The 15589-nt window shown below is 35.0% G+C and overlaps 1 pseudogene; it reads left to right on the top strand.

The window, feature by feature from the left end:
• The first annotated feature begins 598 nt into the window (after nt 1–598).
• LOC106558009 lies at nt 599–897 on the top strand (annotated as a pseudogene).
• The last annotated feature ends 14692 nt before the right edge of the window (nt 898–15589 follow it).

Below are 15589 nucleotides of genomic sequence, written 5' to 3'. Positions count from 1 at the left end.
TGTCTTTTAAAAGTACATTCCTCCTTAACAGTGACAAGAGATGCTCTCTCTGATGCTAAAAACGTAAGGAATACAGAACAAGTACAGGCTTTTGTAGAGACTAATTCAACCACTAAATCAGAAGGCTCTTGGAGTCTCTTCCCAAGGAATGATATGTGCTGCAAATCAAAACCATAATGAGATCACCTCACACCTGTTAGAAAGCTTATCATCAAGAAGAGACAACAGGTGTTGATAAAGAGGCCATTGAAGAGGAAACCGTTGTTGATGAGAATGTAAACTGGTCCATTCACTGTGGGTGGTTCCTCAAACAATTAAAGATAAATCTACCATATGATCCAGCCATTCCACTTCCAGATATACACCAAAACGAAATGAAAACAGGACTCTGATGGGATATCCCCACTCCCGAGCTCATTGCAGCCTTATCCACAATAGTCAAGGTATGGAAACAACCCAAACGCCCATCAGTGGCCGAATGGATAAAAAGATGTGGTAACAGGCCTCAGCTTGAGTGGTGGGAGGAGCATGAGGAGTGGCAGCCACCAGGAAGCCCCGGTTCCTGAAGACTCTCCCCACCTGCCACCCCACAAACACTATGCCCCAGAGGAGGGTCAGCTGTGCTGACAGGGCAGTGAAGGAGGAGCCCAAGAGGAGATCCTCAAGGTTGTCAGTCGAACCTGCTACTGCAAAAGTGAATATAGAGCCAGAAGAGGCAACAGGAAAGGATAAATCTTCAGACAAAAATAGCATAGACAAAACAGGGGAAAAGGAAAACAGACTGAAGTGATTAACCAAGAAACAAAAGAAGACTTACCTGAAGAAAACTGAGAAACTTAAAATGAGGAGAGTCCAGCCTCTGATGAATCAGGAGAGAAAGGTGCCAACTCTGGTTAATGTCACACACCATGTCTTAACAGTGGGCCCTGTCTCCCTTCTTACACAATCCAGAGGAACATTTTTATCAACTATTTTGTAAATACAAGATTTTTTAGTAACTCTAAAAACATTTTTAAGAGGGATTCCTTGGTGGCTCAGTGGTTGAGCATCTGCCTTTGGCTCAGGTTGTGATCCCGGTGTCCTGGGATCAAGTCCTGCATCAGGTTCCAGGAAGGGAGCCTGCTTTTCCCTCTGCCTATGTCTCTGCCTCTCTCTGTGTGTGTCTCTCATGAATAGATAAATAAAATATTTAAAAAATACCATTTGTAAGAAAGATGGAATCCCACTTCATCCCATTTTTAAGTGTAAATGCTTTTTTTTTTTTTACACTTAAGTGAAATCATTTGCTGGTTTATTTTTTGGTACAACCAGAAGATAGTGGGATATCGATTATGGGAGGCTTTGATTATCTTGGATGTCAGTTTAACATCCATGGATGGGGTAAGTTTTATATCCTATAACACCTGGCATACTAAGTGGCAATTTGGAATCAGTCGTGAATTTAATATGTCTTGAACATTTCAAATTATATCTATTCCCATGTTGTTTTGCTAGAATTGTTTCCTAAAGAAAACCATCCCTTGATCTGGACTATACTGGTCAGAATTTTGTGCAGTCTCTAACATCTTGGTCGTGATAGCCCAGTTTTCTTTGTTGATGTGCTGGGCAGGATTGAAAATTTGAGTATGTAGTGTATATGACATTAAATTGTGATTTAATGGGACTTAACAGTGTAACCCACATATCAACATTTAAAGATATTGGTACTTGATATACTATTTTAGGAAAATTTGCTTCCAAATTTTAAGCTGGAAGGTCACTGGAATAACTTTTAGAAAAGAATCACAACTACACGATTTTATAGATTTTTCAGCACATGTGTTTGGCAGTGGATCTAAATTGAAGTGTCTGTACCGATCCTCAGAACAACCAATAAAAACTCAATCATGAAAGAATTTCCCAAAGCACATTAAAAAAGGAAAAAATATGTGGTATATATGCACAATGGAATATTATTCAGCCATGAGAAAGGAGTGTACCTCCCATTTGCAACAACATGGATGGACTTCGAGTACGTTATGCTAAGTGAGATAAATCAGACAGAGAAAAACAAGTACTGTATGGTATCACTTATATGTGAAATCTAAAAAAGTTAAACCTATAAAAAACAAAAGTAAAGTGTTGGTTACCAGGGGATGGGGAGTTAGAGTGACAGTATTTAAGGATGCAAACTTATGACAAGTGGTAAATAAGCCATGGAGATCTAATGTGCAGTATAATGAATACAGATAAAATATTGCAGTATAATTATGTCATGTGATAAGTATACTATATTGGCAATCATATTACAGAATACAAACATATAAAAGTCAGGGGCTATAGAGCACTTACACAATGTGACGTGTCAAATTTATTAAGTAAAAAAAGATGTAACTATGCAGTGTGAGATCATTAGAGGCACAACTCTGGTGTGCTGGGAAGGATAAAAGGAGTAGTAAGGGTTGAGGAATGGAGCAAGTTATTAAAAGTGAGGCAGTCGGTGATAATGTCTCCTTTGCAGTCTTGGCCAATTTTTTAAAATGTTGTTCACAACCACCATGGTACATTTTGATAGTTAAGCCTGTGCAAAAAAAAATTTTTTTAAGTTTATTTTGCTATGGTAGGATTCAGGCTGTATTTTATAGGACTGCAAATAACATCTTTATTATACAAAATTACAATAACATTTACCCCATTTTCCCAAAACCCCTCCTAGCAAAAGGAGAGCTCTATTCATGATTCATGGATTAATGTTTAGGTCAGATAGACTGACATAAATTAAAATATGGAATTTTAGTTAATTTCCTAAGTCACTTTCTAAAACTGAGATTTTACATTTATATTCTAAAACAGGAACCAGTTCATGAACCCATACTGCATCTATCCCAATGTTTGAAAGAGAATAGTAGTGTTTTTTTTTAATAAGCGTTGAATACATTTTTGATCTTGTAATATATTTCTGTTTAAAATGGTAGAAAATCTTTGCCTTTAATTTTGCATATAAGCCAAGAGTTATTTAACTTTTTTAAAATAAGGACTATTATATTATTTAACTTTTTAAAAATAAGGACTATTATGTGTGGTGATTGTTTAGTTTTAATGTTCAGGAAAAAAAATACTTTATTTCTTTTTTTAGGGGGAGGGGCAGAGGGAGAGGGAAAGAAACTTAAGCAGACTCCATGCTCAGGGTGGAGCCCAATGCGGAACTCAGTGTCACAACCCTGAGATCATGACCTGAGCCAAAATCAAGAATCAGATGCTTAACTAATGGAGCCACCCAGGTACACCATAAACTCCTTTATTGCTTAATTTAAATTTTTTAATTAAATTTTTAGTTGTTACTTGACCTTTTTGTTTAAAAAGATAAGTACTATGTGTAGTTGTTGGCTATTTTCTTTTGCTTTTTATTTAAAAAAAATCCTCATACTTTGAATATTGATTGTTGTCAATAAGGTAAAAAATACACCCACCTGGAGTGTGGGTACATTTTTAGGCATTGTATATTCTGAGTTTATTAATATCTGTTGTTTATTCTCAACATAAATGACACAGTACACATCTAAATTAATGCTGACTCTACTTGTACTGCAAGATATTACATGGATTTTCCAACCTTTTTAAAAAATTAGTCTAATAAAACTGATTAAGTTATTATATTACAATTTATTGGAAACACTTCATGACTTGAAACAAAATCCCTACATTAATTTCATATTACTACATTAACTCTGATTAGCTGAATAGCTGAGAGGACAGAGAGTGCAGTAGATAAGCCAAAAAAACTATGATTTTAATCTGCTTTTAAAAATTATTCTTAAATATAATCTAGTTCTAGCTTTAGGCAATACTTTAAATGAACTGAAAATAACCTATTTCTCCATTTCTCAGTGCCTTAGATGCCTTTTTTCTCCCTAGATATCATTGATCATACTATGCAATAATACTAACATTGCAGAAGATAAGATACTTAACTGAATGTGTATTGACACTGAGAATCTGTCTCTAAAATATTTTATTATTGATAGAGACAAATTGTCCTATTTGAAGCTGAACCCTTAGACACAATCGCATCAATCGCATAGAGATGTGGGTAGCTGTGAGTAGTTGAGTTGGAGACCCGTGATGATCGTGGTGAAATTTAGACATACAGATTCAGAAAAGTGTTGAGACATGACTCATTTGGTTGTTCAAGGGTACTGCAATGAAACAAGGAGACCAAAGGAAACCGGAAGTTGTTTGGTTGAAGCCTTGAACAAAACTGAGACTTCCCAGAGGAGTAGGAAAGAGGGTTCCCTTTACCCCATTTGCTCCAGAGAAAACTTCCAATTAGATTTCTTGGATGCTTCCATTTGATACCTTGCAAAAAGAGGATAAAAATGCCTTCTCATTATCAGAGATCATGTCTCAGTCAGGGCAGGGGATGCTTATTTAATAATTCGGGAAGAAGATGGTTGATTTTGACATAGTCATTGGTATGTTTTTGAGAAATGGTGACTTGCAGCAATCTATTGAGGGGGTTAGTTATCTATGCCTTGCACTTTGCAAGCCCCTTAAACTTTTGAAGTATTTTCATTTTTGCAATTACTTCATTAACAACCTGTACTCATTTGTTAAAATTTGCCTTCTCCAGACTTAGCTTCATGGTGTCAGGGACAACCTTTGTTGGGTTTGTTTTCCTCTCTTTCTTAGTTCCTTGCTTACTACTCAGCTTACAGAAGATATTTAATGTATACTGTTGACTTAAAGACTGACTGACTCCAAGGGGCCTCTCTGCTGGTAGATTCAATGTTGGAGCTATTCATACATATTTCTGGATCCCTAAAGAATCATGTCCAGAGCAAGGATTCCCTTAATTTCAGTTTTCCCTAGTAGAAGGCATGAAATTTTTTCCTATGATTAGCTTGTAATTATGAATTTTATATTAAAAAAATTGTTGATTCAATTGAATGTTGGTTAATAGTCTATGGCTATAATAGTAATAGCTATAAACTTGAATATTCTAAAATTAAATGACAAATTCTTCATTCATACTTGTTGAATATTTGGGCACTTTCAGAATACTTTACATGTATTATATCATTTAAATGGACCACCTTAATGCATTTACCACTTGGCCTATGAGAAAAGCAAATGAGAAGTGATGGACATAGATTATACATATATCACTCTTTAGTAGGTTCATGGTGCTCAGGAAGCTGTGCAGATTCGTGGTCAGTATGAAAAATAAAACAATTTTATTTAACCACTGTTTATGAACACATAGAGCATTCCAAATATGAGGCAAAATATTTCCTGCTCTTCCCATCAAAGTTTCTGTGCATATAATCATTCTGGGAAACACGATCTAGTAATCTTCTATTGTTTCAATCCTTATTTCATTACTGCCTTATTCACCCAAGTCTTCCTTCACTGTATATTTTCCCCATCTTTGCTCAATCCTAGAGAGAGTATTTTCTTCATTCTGGAAAGAGACAAATAGATTTGGCAAAGCATGAGGAAAAGAAGCTTGGAACATCAAAGTCCTCTCATCAGAGCAAGCCAATGCCTGTTGTTCTATTGTTAATAGGAACTTTTTTTGGGGGGGTGTATTACTATGCTAAAGCTTCTCCTATACATTCTACCAAAGAACTACTTTCCAGACTGAAAAAAGAAAGAAAAGAAGAGAATGGGGGCAAGAGGAAAAATTGTTCCTATCCTATCACATCCATCACATAATCTGTAAAGGAATCATGAGGAGTGGATTAAACCTTAGGAATTTGAGAAGTACTTTCATGAGCTCCATGGTTGTCCTTTGGAAGAACATTGCTACTTTTGGAAAAGCAGACTCGACCTAAAATGCATGTTTCTGTGAGGTAAATTAGCTCTCGCATAATCAGTATGTAAGAGATGATGGCAACATGTGAGGTAGTATGGGATCATTTGTGATTCCCCAAGTGCTTCTAGTGCTTTATTCACCAAACAATGGCAGTTGAATGCAAAGCACACTAACACAAGCTGCCCCCGCATGTACCAACATGATACTGTACAGTGTGTCTTCTGACCACAAATTCTTCCCCTCGGGTCACATATTGGAAATTATCTCCCCAAACCTAGTCTCTTAAAGGAACATTTTATTTTGTTTTTCTTCATTTTCTTTATGTCAGGAGTACAGTACTTCTAAGCTGGGTCCTTGGGCTGGGATCTATCCCAGGGCTGCAATCAAGGTATAGAACCAGGACTGCAATCATCTCCAGGCTCAACTGGGGGAAAGTCATTTCTAAACTCACTCCCTTGGCTGTTGGTAGGTTTCAGTTCCTCAAGGATTTGGGTCTGAAAGCCCCAGTTGCTCCCTGGTTGCTAAGATATCTTGCCACACGGGCCACGCTCCAGGGCCACTCAGAATGTAGCAGTAAGCAAATGAAGGAACACGACAAAAGCAAGACAGAAGCTAATCTCAGGATGATGTCCCATCACTTTTCTGTATTTTCTTCATTAGACGCAAGTCACTAAGACTGGCCCATAGTCACAGGGCATTGATATCAGGAAGCCGGGTCAAGGGGACATATTTGAAGGCTACCTACCTACTAGATATCTGCATATTTTTACCTTAACTCCATAATATAACTATCTGAATTATTTTCTCATTTTATATTCATCTAGGAACATCACTTCTTTTTCCTTTGAAGGGTAAAATGTTTTATGTAGTGTAGTACAGTAATTCATCTAATTGTGAATTGTATTACAGTCACCTGGAACTCTTGATAAACAGATTACTCAGCCCTGATCCAAATTTCTGTTTCAGTTGGCTGGAGGTTCAGTGAGCCTGAGAATGTACATTTCTAAAAACCTCCCAGGTAATGCTGATGCCACTGGACCACTACTTTATTTATTAGGAATCTATCATGTCTTCTGAATGATGTTAATATTTTAAATTAGTACTTATATTGCCTTTGGTTACAAAATTTTTATACATATAGAATGATCTACATGAGCCTATGTTCCCTATAGGCCCTGCTATTTTTAGTGTCTGATTTTTCAAAAAATAAGATTTTTTTCAAGGAAATGTACATTTATAGTACTATGATCTGTATCAGAAGAGCAAAGCATTGACATATTTTGCAAAAAAAAAAAATCTATCTTATCTGATAAGAAGGCATATGGCAATAAAAAGACCATGATTTTATTTTCAATTCTGTGAGAATAAAGTGATTAATTCAGGGAATGTCAATACCTGCCATAATGACTCTAATAAATACTTTTTTTTCCATTCAAAAAACTAAAAATTGAAACATAGAAATAGTTGACCATTTCTTTCCTTTCTTACATCTCACAGACTTATGGCTATGTCCACTTTGGAAAATGAAAGGACTGGAACATTTTGAGGATTTTTCCTTTTTATTTCATTACCTTTTTCATGTGCAAGATGTTTACAATCATTGCTCCTTAACATTTTTTGAAAATATATTCTTACAACCTAACATTGGGCAGGCAAGTATAAAATTTGAAACTAATATTTTCTAGTTCTTTATGTATAAATAACTTTAACTTAAGCTGACCCAGGCTTTCCCTAGTGAGTGACCTTCCAAAGTGGCTAGATCACTGGAATGGAAACAACTAATCTCCTTCACGAATGCTCACTTTTGCAACTTAGCCCAAAGATAATTTTATGTACAACAAAAAGGAAGAAAAAAAATAAATAAAACCTCTCCTAGATTGAAGCATCATTTACCATTGGTCCAGAGAGATAATCAGAAAGGGTGCATCTGAGAAAGATCAAGCACAGGGTGCTCAAGTGTCTCTGAGGCAGCTGTGAGTCACTTTGTGTCAGCGTTCAGGCAGGTCCCAGATCTACAAGGGATGTGGACAGTGAACTAGGCACCTCAATGTTCTGGTTCACTCCCCTAAGTTCTGAAAGCAATACATCATGGACAGCACGTAAGGCAGGCCTTGACAGAAGCCAAAAAGACCAAAGGATATTTCTACTGTAATTTTCCAAGTTAAATAGAGGATTAAAATACTTTGAAGGTCACATGCTATTGAGTCAGAAGGTTACAATTCTTTTTGCGAAAATCCATCAGGTCAGTTTATAGAGAACAGAAAAACCGATCTGTGAACAAATTAGGGATCCTTCACAATTTGATATCTTCTATGTCAAATAAGACACCAGCATCTTAGATACTACACATTAAAGAAACAAAACAAAACATGCTGACCATAGGGGCATCTGGGTGGCCCCGTTGGTTAAGCTTCCCACTCTTGGTTTCAGCTCAGGTCATGTTCTCAGGGTTGTGAGATGGAGCCCCGTGCAGTCTGCTTGAGATTCTGTCTCCCTCTCCCTCTGCTCCTCCTGCTGATGTGCTCTCTCTCACAAATAAATCCTTAAAAAAAAAAAAAACCATGGTGACCATAATCACATATTTAGATAGAGTAATTATGGTTTTTCTCATGCAACAGGATGTCATGGACGACTTCATTTTCTAGGAGATTAGGGCTCTCCTCATTTCCTCACAGTGTGGAGGTTTCTAACAAAACTTCTAGGATGCTAGATTAGGCATTCTGTTTAAAAATTTGCCTTTTCTGGAGCAGAGACCAACCAGATTTCCAGATATCATGCTATAGAACTTAGTTTTATGGACATGTGATAAAAATGCCATCCCATATCTTCTTTGTAACCTCGAGACAATGAAGAAATGAATCTTAGTTGTCATTTCTGCCATTGACAGTGATATGCAACAAATAAACTGTGACAAATTGCTTTGCAGATTGATTAGCATGACATGACCCCAGGAGTACATTTTGAGCATTTGAAAATTATAGAAGTAATGGTGACACTTGTTTTAAAAATTGATTTGCACTATGTGTTCATATATAGACCAGTTACACTGCATAATTATGTACAACTACTGTGTTTTATATTACTGGCAGGTAGTATTATTACTAAACATATTGGAAGATGGCAAAAGTAGTATTGGCCTTAATTTGATCAATAAATGATAAATATTTACCTAGCAGACTTCAGTAATCTTGTTTTCCATTTCCCTTTTGCCCTCCAGGTTTGTCTTCTCTTTTCTGTTAATACTAGCTCTTTTCAAACTTCTAAATGTGGAAAATCATCAAGGCTTAGTCTTTGGATCTTGGCTATTCTTTCTTCAGAGTCTCTCCTAATCCAGTTGCATGAATTTCTAACCTTTATGTAAATAGATGACTTCAACATTTTTATCTCAATATCTCTCTGCTGACATGTAGTTCCAAATCTCTTAAATTCTATCCGTACTTTAGTATGTTGATATTCCCCATTATCTCATGTTCAGAATGTCCAAAATGAATTCATCAGTGTCAATTCAAAATGTGTTACTTCTGATGTTTCTACTTTCCCCTGATAGATCACACATTTTTTGGTATTCTAATTTCATAACTAATTGGTTTTTTTAAAATTTCATTTGCAAAACTAAGAGATGCCTCCCAGATCTGAGCCAGTTTATGATTATTTTTTCTTAATGAGATAAAAAACTCAATACTACCCCAAGTGGCAGGTATCTCAAGGGTTTTGTGTGCTCTTTAATCGCAATTAAATGCAATGTCTATCAAGATCTAGATGTTGCTCACTTTTCTCAGCACTCTGCCTGAGGAGGATGCTTCATTGTTCATAGAGCCCTGAGCCACAGAACTGGAACTGCTCCTTCTATAATTGGAAAAGACCAAAGGGAAGTGATCTAAGATTTAAAGATGATCTTTAGCAAAACAAGGCGATGTTTAATCTCTTGTTATTATTCTGCCTGGAGTAGAAATGTTGGAATTGTAAAGAAGTTGATCCCAAAGGGCTTTTTTTTTTCTTTTTGCATTGTATAGATAACAAAGAAAGGTTTCTCTCTAATCCACTTTTGGGAACTTACATATTCAACAATAAAGAAGGCAAGATACCTAACTAAAGGAATCAGTGGCTGCTTCTCATTAATCCTAAAGACTTGCAGTATGTCTCTCAGAAAAGACTTCAGAGATGTTTGGCTACTTTCTTTGGGAAAATAATGACCATCTATGAATATCTTCTATTTCAATGAAATTTTTGAAAACCTTTAAGTGGTCAATGTGAGAGGTTTTGAGCCACCTTATGGTATTTTACAAAATATCTTTAGTAACATAATTGATCATGTTTCCCCTTTCCACTATGATTGATACTGCAGTTTGGAATCCATTGGTCTCCAAAATTTCCAGCTACTCATCTCTTCCACAGTTTTATTACACTTTCTTACAAATTTTCAAATCGTCACTTGTAATCTCAAAATACTTAAATACCCGTGATCTGCCTATATTCTTGGATTGATAGTCAGAAAGCTCTAGATTGTGACCCTATCCTTCTTGAAATCCTATTGGTATTTTCTTAAACTCTCAACTTCCACTAATGTAATCAATTCCATTTCCCTGCATTTTCATTGTATATTCTTCTTCCATGACTTTATCCATGTTTCTACTTCACTTTGAATTTCTATCTTCCATTTTCTTATAATCTATCTTTCAAGATTGTTGATAGGTGCCCCTTCTCCAATGAGAACATTCCTAATCTTGCTGATACATAAATATCTTTCCTTCTTATAATGTAATTGTTTTTATTTCTTATTTTACCTTTTATTTATTAGAACAGAAAATATACCAAGGAAGGGCTTCCACTACTCTCTACGCTATTGGACAGTAAGAAAAATGTTTTTTTTTTTTAATTATCTGGGAGGTTTGATATAATGAATAGAGTATGCTTGATCTTTAGTTCATATTTATTAGTTGATCAGTGTTCTAAAAAATTACAGATGGTTCTCTTCAGGAATGAATAATTAGAGCACATTTTTTTTTTCCTGCTGTGTTTATTATATGCTTATCTTTACAAGAAACACAAAAAGAGCAAGGAGAAAGTGTGTTTATATCCTATAATAAGCTACCTTTTTAATTAACATATTATTAATATTTTTGCATTCTTTCCTCATGACAATGCAAAGGGCTTCGCTTATATTTGATCCTTGTATGATTGTTAATTTAAACATATTTGTAAACACTATGATTGCATTTTTATCTTCTTAGATGTATTGCTTTTGTTTCTCTATTTTTGGAGGCATGCTTTATACCTTTGCTTTCTGAATTGGCAAAATTGGTTATTTTTTTCCTTCTTATTTGATTATCATTTAAGTGAATGAGTCTGCTTTTCTTACATAGATCCTACATGGGTAATATTTAGATTTTCCTTCACCTTCCAACACAACCATGAAAGATTTTAAACTTTGATCATCATCTCTTTCTGATTTTATGCAGTAAAAATTAAAAGATAATACTAGCTTTTTAAAAATAAGGAATTTCCTAAAATAACAACCTCAATTGACATCCTATTCATATGCACCATATCCTTATTTCTTATTTCCATTTATACATTTCCAAGAGTGAGATGTTTTTATAGATCGGCAAAGAGGCACTCTACTAGATCAAATAAAGGCAATAACAAAATATAAATGTGACCATAGTTTTTGTATGCTTTAATAGAAAGCATGTTGATGGCTTAAGACATCTGGATCATCTCCATTATTTGACTTAAAAGGCATCAAAACAGTAATGAAAGCTCACTTTTAAGATTATGTGGCAAGACTCTAGCAGTGTGCTATCACTAAGGCTAGCAATTACTAAAGTTATGTTATTGGTAAGACCTTATTGAAACTGTTTATAAAGGAAGTGTATAATTTCATAAGAGAAATAATTTTCTTGAAGGATTAATTCTGTGTTCCTGCTATAGTACATATTAAATATTTTTGACATGGTCATATGTAATATGGGATTATCAGAGAGAATGCTCAGTATATTTTTTTTAATTTAAAAAGGATTTTATATTAAAAGACTTCATTCTTCCACATTAACTATTTCCCATTTAGTGAGTATTATCAAATGCCTACAATATGTCTGAGTCCAATGGGATAGTGTCAGTTATTACACTGTACCTCAAAGAGTGGTCCTCTTTTCCTTCTGCAGTGAAATCACTTTAATATTGTCCAAAGTACATATCCATGGACCTCACCCAAGAACTTTTGAATAGAACATCTGAGTTGAAAATTGGGGATTTGTCTTTCTAAGAAGTGATCCAGATGATTTTTTCACACACTAAAGTTTGAGAATTATTGAGTTAGTGATTAAAAGCATGAATCAGGGCACCTGAGTGACTGCCGTTGGCTTAGGTCCTGATCCCTGGGGTCCTGGGATGGAGTCCCACAAAGGGCTCCTCATGGGGTGCCTGCTTCTCCCTCTGCCTGTGTCTCTGCCTCTCTCTTTCTGTGTCTCTCATGAATAAATAAATAAAATATTTTTTAAAAAAGCTTGGATCATTGTAATCACAATAACTTGATTGGAGTCTAGCCATTTTACTTACAAGCTTGTCATTTTTATTGGGCAAATTAACCTGTCTATATTTCAGTCTCCTTGGCATACCTAATCTCAGTAAAAAGAGAAAACAATAGAATCTCAGTTATATTGTTTTTATGAGGATTTAGAAGACAGCCCAGTAAAGTGCTATACCAGAGTTCCTAGAATATTTGAACATATTAGACCCTAAGATCTGTGTTCATTAGCAAAAATATAATGGTAGACTAAATATACCAAAATATTTTTAGCTGGATTTTAAAATCTAGTAGAATTTTAAAATTTAGTAAGAGTTCAACAAACATTACCTCTTCTGTAGATGATAATGATGATGATAAGGACAGAGGTCTAAAAAGCTAAAGGAAAATAAAAACTAAAGTAAGATCAAATGCTTTCAGAAAACTATTTTTAAAAGAAGAAAGAGGCAAAGAGAAGAATATTTCTGGGTACCATCTATCTTCTCTATATTTTATACTTCACATGTTTCTGGCAATCTCTTTTTCCTGGTTACTTGTTTTTTGTATTTAAAGGCTGCTGGATCTCATCACAGTGACCCAGAAATGATAGATTTGGATCATGCATTTTTCTTTTTGGAAAAAAAATATGCACATATCCTGAGAGTTTTAAGTTTAACATAATTATACGGCTATTATATTTTCAATAGAAATGATGCTCTGTCTTTACTTATTTTACCCTTCATAATTTCTCCTTTATCATCTTTCTTCCCCCAAGGTTTACAAAGAATCAGGAAATGTCCACTGCATGCAAGAGTAAATAAACGAAATAAGACATTCACTATTATGAGTTTTATATTCTAATGACAGGGATTAGGATGATATAGATGATAAGTAAATCACACATGAATGAATAACTAAGCAAAGAGACTAATTTCAGATAGTAATAAATGCTAAGAACAAAAGGAGACATGGTGATATCATTGAAAATAGTGGGGTGTGCTACTTTAGAATAGAGCATCAGGAAAAGATTGAAAACATCATGTGCCAAGAGTAATGAATTACTTGAAGAATTTAGTTATTTAGGAGGATAGAACAGGGTATTTTAAGAAAAAAAAAAAAAAAACGCTCAAAAGTGGAAATAAACTGATCTAAATAGTAGAAAGCCAGAGTAACTAGAGCAGTGTAAGCAAGTGGGTCCAAGATTGGTTTAAGAGGTAATTAGGTACCACGTGATGTGTGCTCTTGAAGGAAGTGACAAAGAATGTTCAATTTTTTCCAAGGAGAAAGCTTAGCCATTGAAGAGTTTGAGCAATGAAAGGACATAATCTAATTTATGCTTTTGAAAGAAGAGTTTGGCCATTGTATCAATAGTGGAATATAATGAGACAAGAATGAGGGTGAAGATACCATTAAGATATAATTGTGGGGCACCTGGTTGTCTCTGTAGGTGAAACATGCGACTCTTGATCTTGCGGTTGTGAGTCTGAGCCCCGCATTCAGTGTAAAGATTATTTAAAATCTTTTTTAAAAAGTTATAATTGTAATAGTCCAAGTAAAAGATGATGAAGTTGTGAGTTTGGGCTTAACAGACAAATGTCTGGATTGCAGAAAATACTTTGGAGGTGGAGCCAAGGAAATTTACTGATAGATTGAGTGTGTCATGTGAAAGGAAGTGAGGAATCTACATTGATCTCGGTTTGGGGAAATAGCAATGGTTCAACAGAATGTTGCATTTATTGATAAATTAGTTTGGCCATTTAAAATCTAAAATGTGTGGAACTCAGTAGTGAGTTGAAGCAAAAAGGTAAATTTGAGTGCCATCTATGCATAGATCGTAATTAAAGTCCTACAACTTGATTATCTAGAAAGTGTGCCTAGAAAAAGAAAACATCTGGAGCACCACAGTGTCTAGAAGTCTGGGAGAGGAGAAGGGGAGCCATCAAAGGAAACTTTGAAGATAGGATAATGAAGTAAGAAGAAAATCAGGCATCTCGGGTATGCTTAAAGGCAATGAAAGTGTGTGTTTCAAGAAAGAACTATAATCATGTATATAAATGCTGCTAAAAGTCAAGTAAAATAGGGCAGTGAATTGGCCACTGGCTGTGATCATTTGTAATCTTGAAAAGAGATTTTTCACTGGAGTTGTGGGGAGAAAAGCCTCATAGAAAATGGGAAGTTAGGAAAGGGAAAGAATAATAAAAATAGACAACTCTTTCATGCGATTTTTGCATGAAAGAGAATAGAAAACTGGGGCAGTGACCAGAAGGATGTAGGGTTACGTGATGATTTTGTTTTAAAAGGATCATATTAAGTAATGCTACATGCCAGTTGGAATAATCCAGCAGAGAGGGGGGAAAATCTTGCTGCTGCAGGAGAAGGAAAAAAAAAAAACCCACATTAATTGCAGAAACAATATCCTTGAGAAAAATTAATGGAAATGGAATTCAAGACACAGATGGAGGGGCTGACTTTAACTGAAATCGGAAATTTGTTTTCTATCATAATAAGAATTATACAGTATAGATGGAGGTGGGGTAATGGATTTGGTACAGGTCTTGTCCAGAGGAGGAGTATGAGGATAAGTTAGTAATGCAGTGTGCAAATACACGGACAAGAAAGGATCTTTGCCATTAAAAAGCTTACAATGAAGTAAATAACCTTACAATCAAATACATAACAATCAAATAAATCTATAAATAATAATCTTGATATTTTTTGTATTGCACACAATCTTGGTCAATTGCATTTTAATTATATTTAATTCTTATATGAATTTTGGCAACTTTACCTGCTTTTATTATCCAGCAAGATGTTATTTTTTTGCCCTTGCACTTCGAAGGCACAGAAGCATAGATATAGTTTTGCCTCATTGCACTTATCCATTTTTGTAATCATATGTTTGCAAGCTGTTGGCATAGACTGATATTGCCTGTCATTTTTTCTGACACCATTTAAATCATTACAATAGTTTAATAGTTTCCTTAAAATGCTGCTATCATTAATTCACCTTCCCAATGAGGAAATTCTATTTTAAGGAATATATTGTGTTCAAAGGATATAGGATATTTTTTGGATGAATCAATGAGGGTTATGTCCCCTTATATGAGCCCTAGTGGTTTATTTTAGCTCATATAAGGTCACATCAAGGAAAATACCCTGGAGTAGTGGTTAACATCTTAGTTTTAACATCAGGCAGGTCTTTGCTTACGGAGTTCCCGGGCTATCTGAACTTGGAAACATTTCTTATACTGTGTCTTAACTTTCTCATCTGAAAATAAAGGATAATCTCT

Source organism: Canis lupus, chromosome 29 (assembly GCF_011100685.1).
Source record: "Canis lupus familiaris isolate Mischka breed German Shepherd chromosome 29, alternate assembly UU_Cfam_GSD_1.0, whole genome shotgun sequence".
Classification (NCBI taxonomy): Eukaryota; Metazoa; Chordata; class Mammalia; order Carnivora; family Canidae; genus Canis; species Canis lupus.
This window is presented reverse-complemented; position numbering and strand designations above follow the sequence as displayed.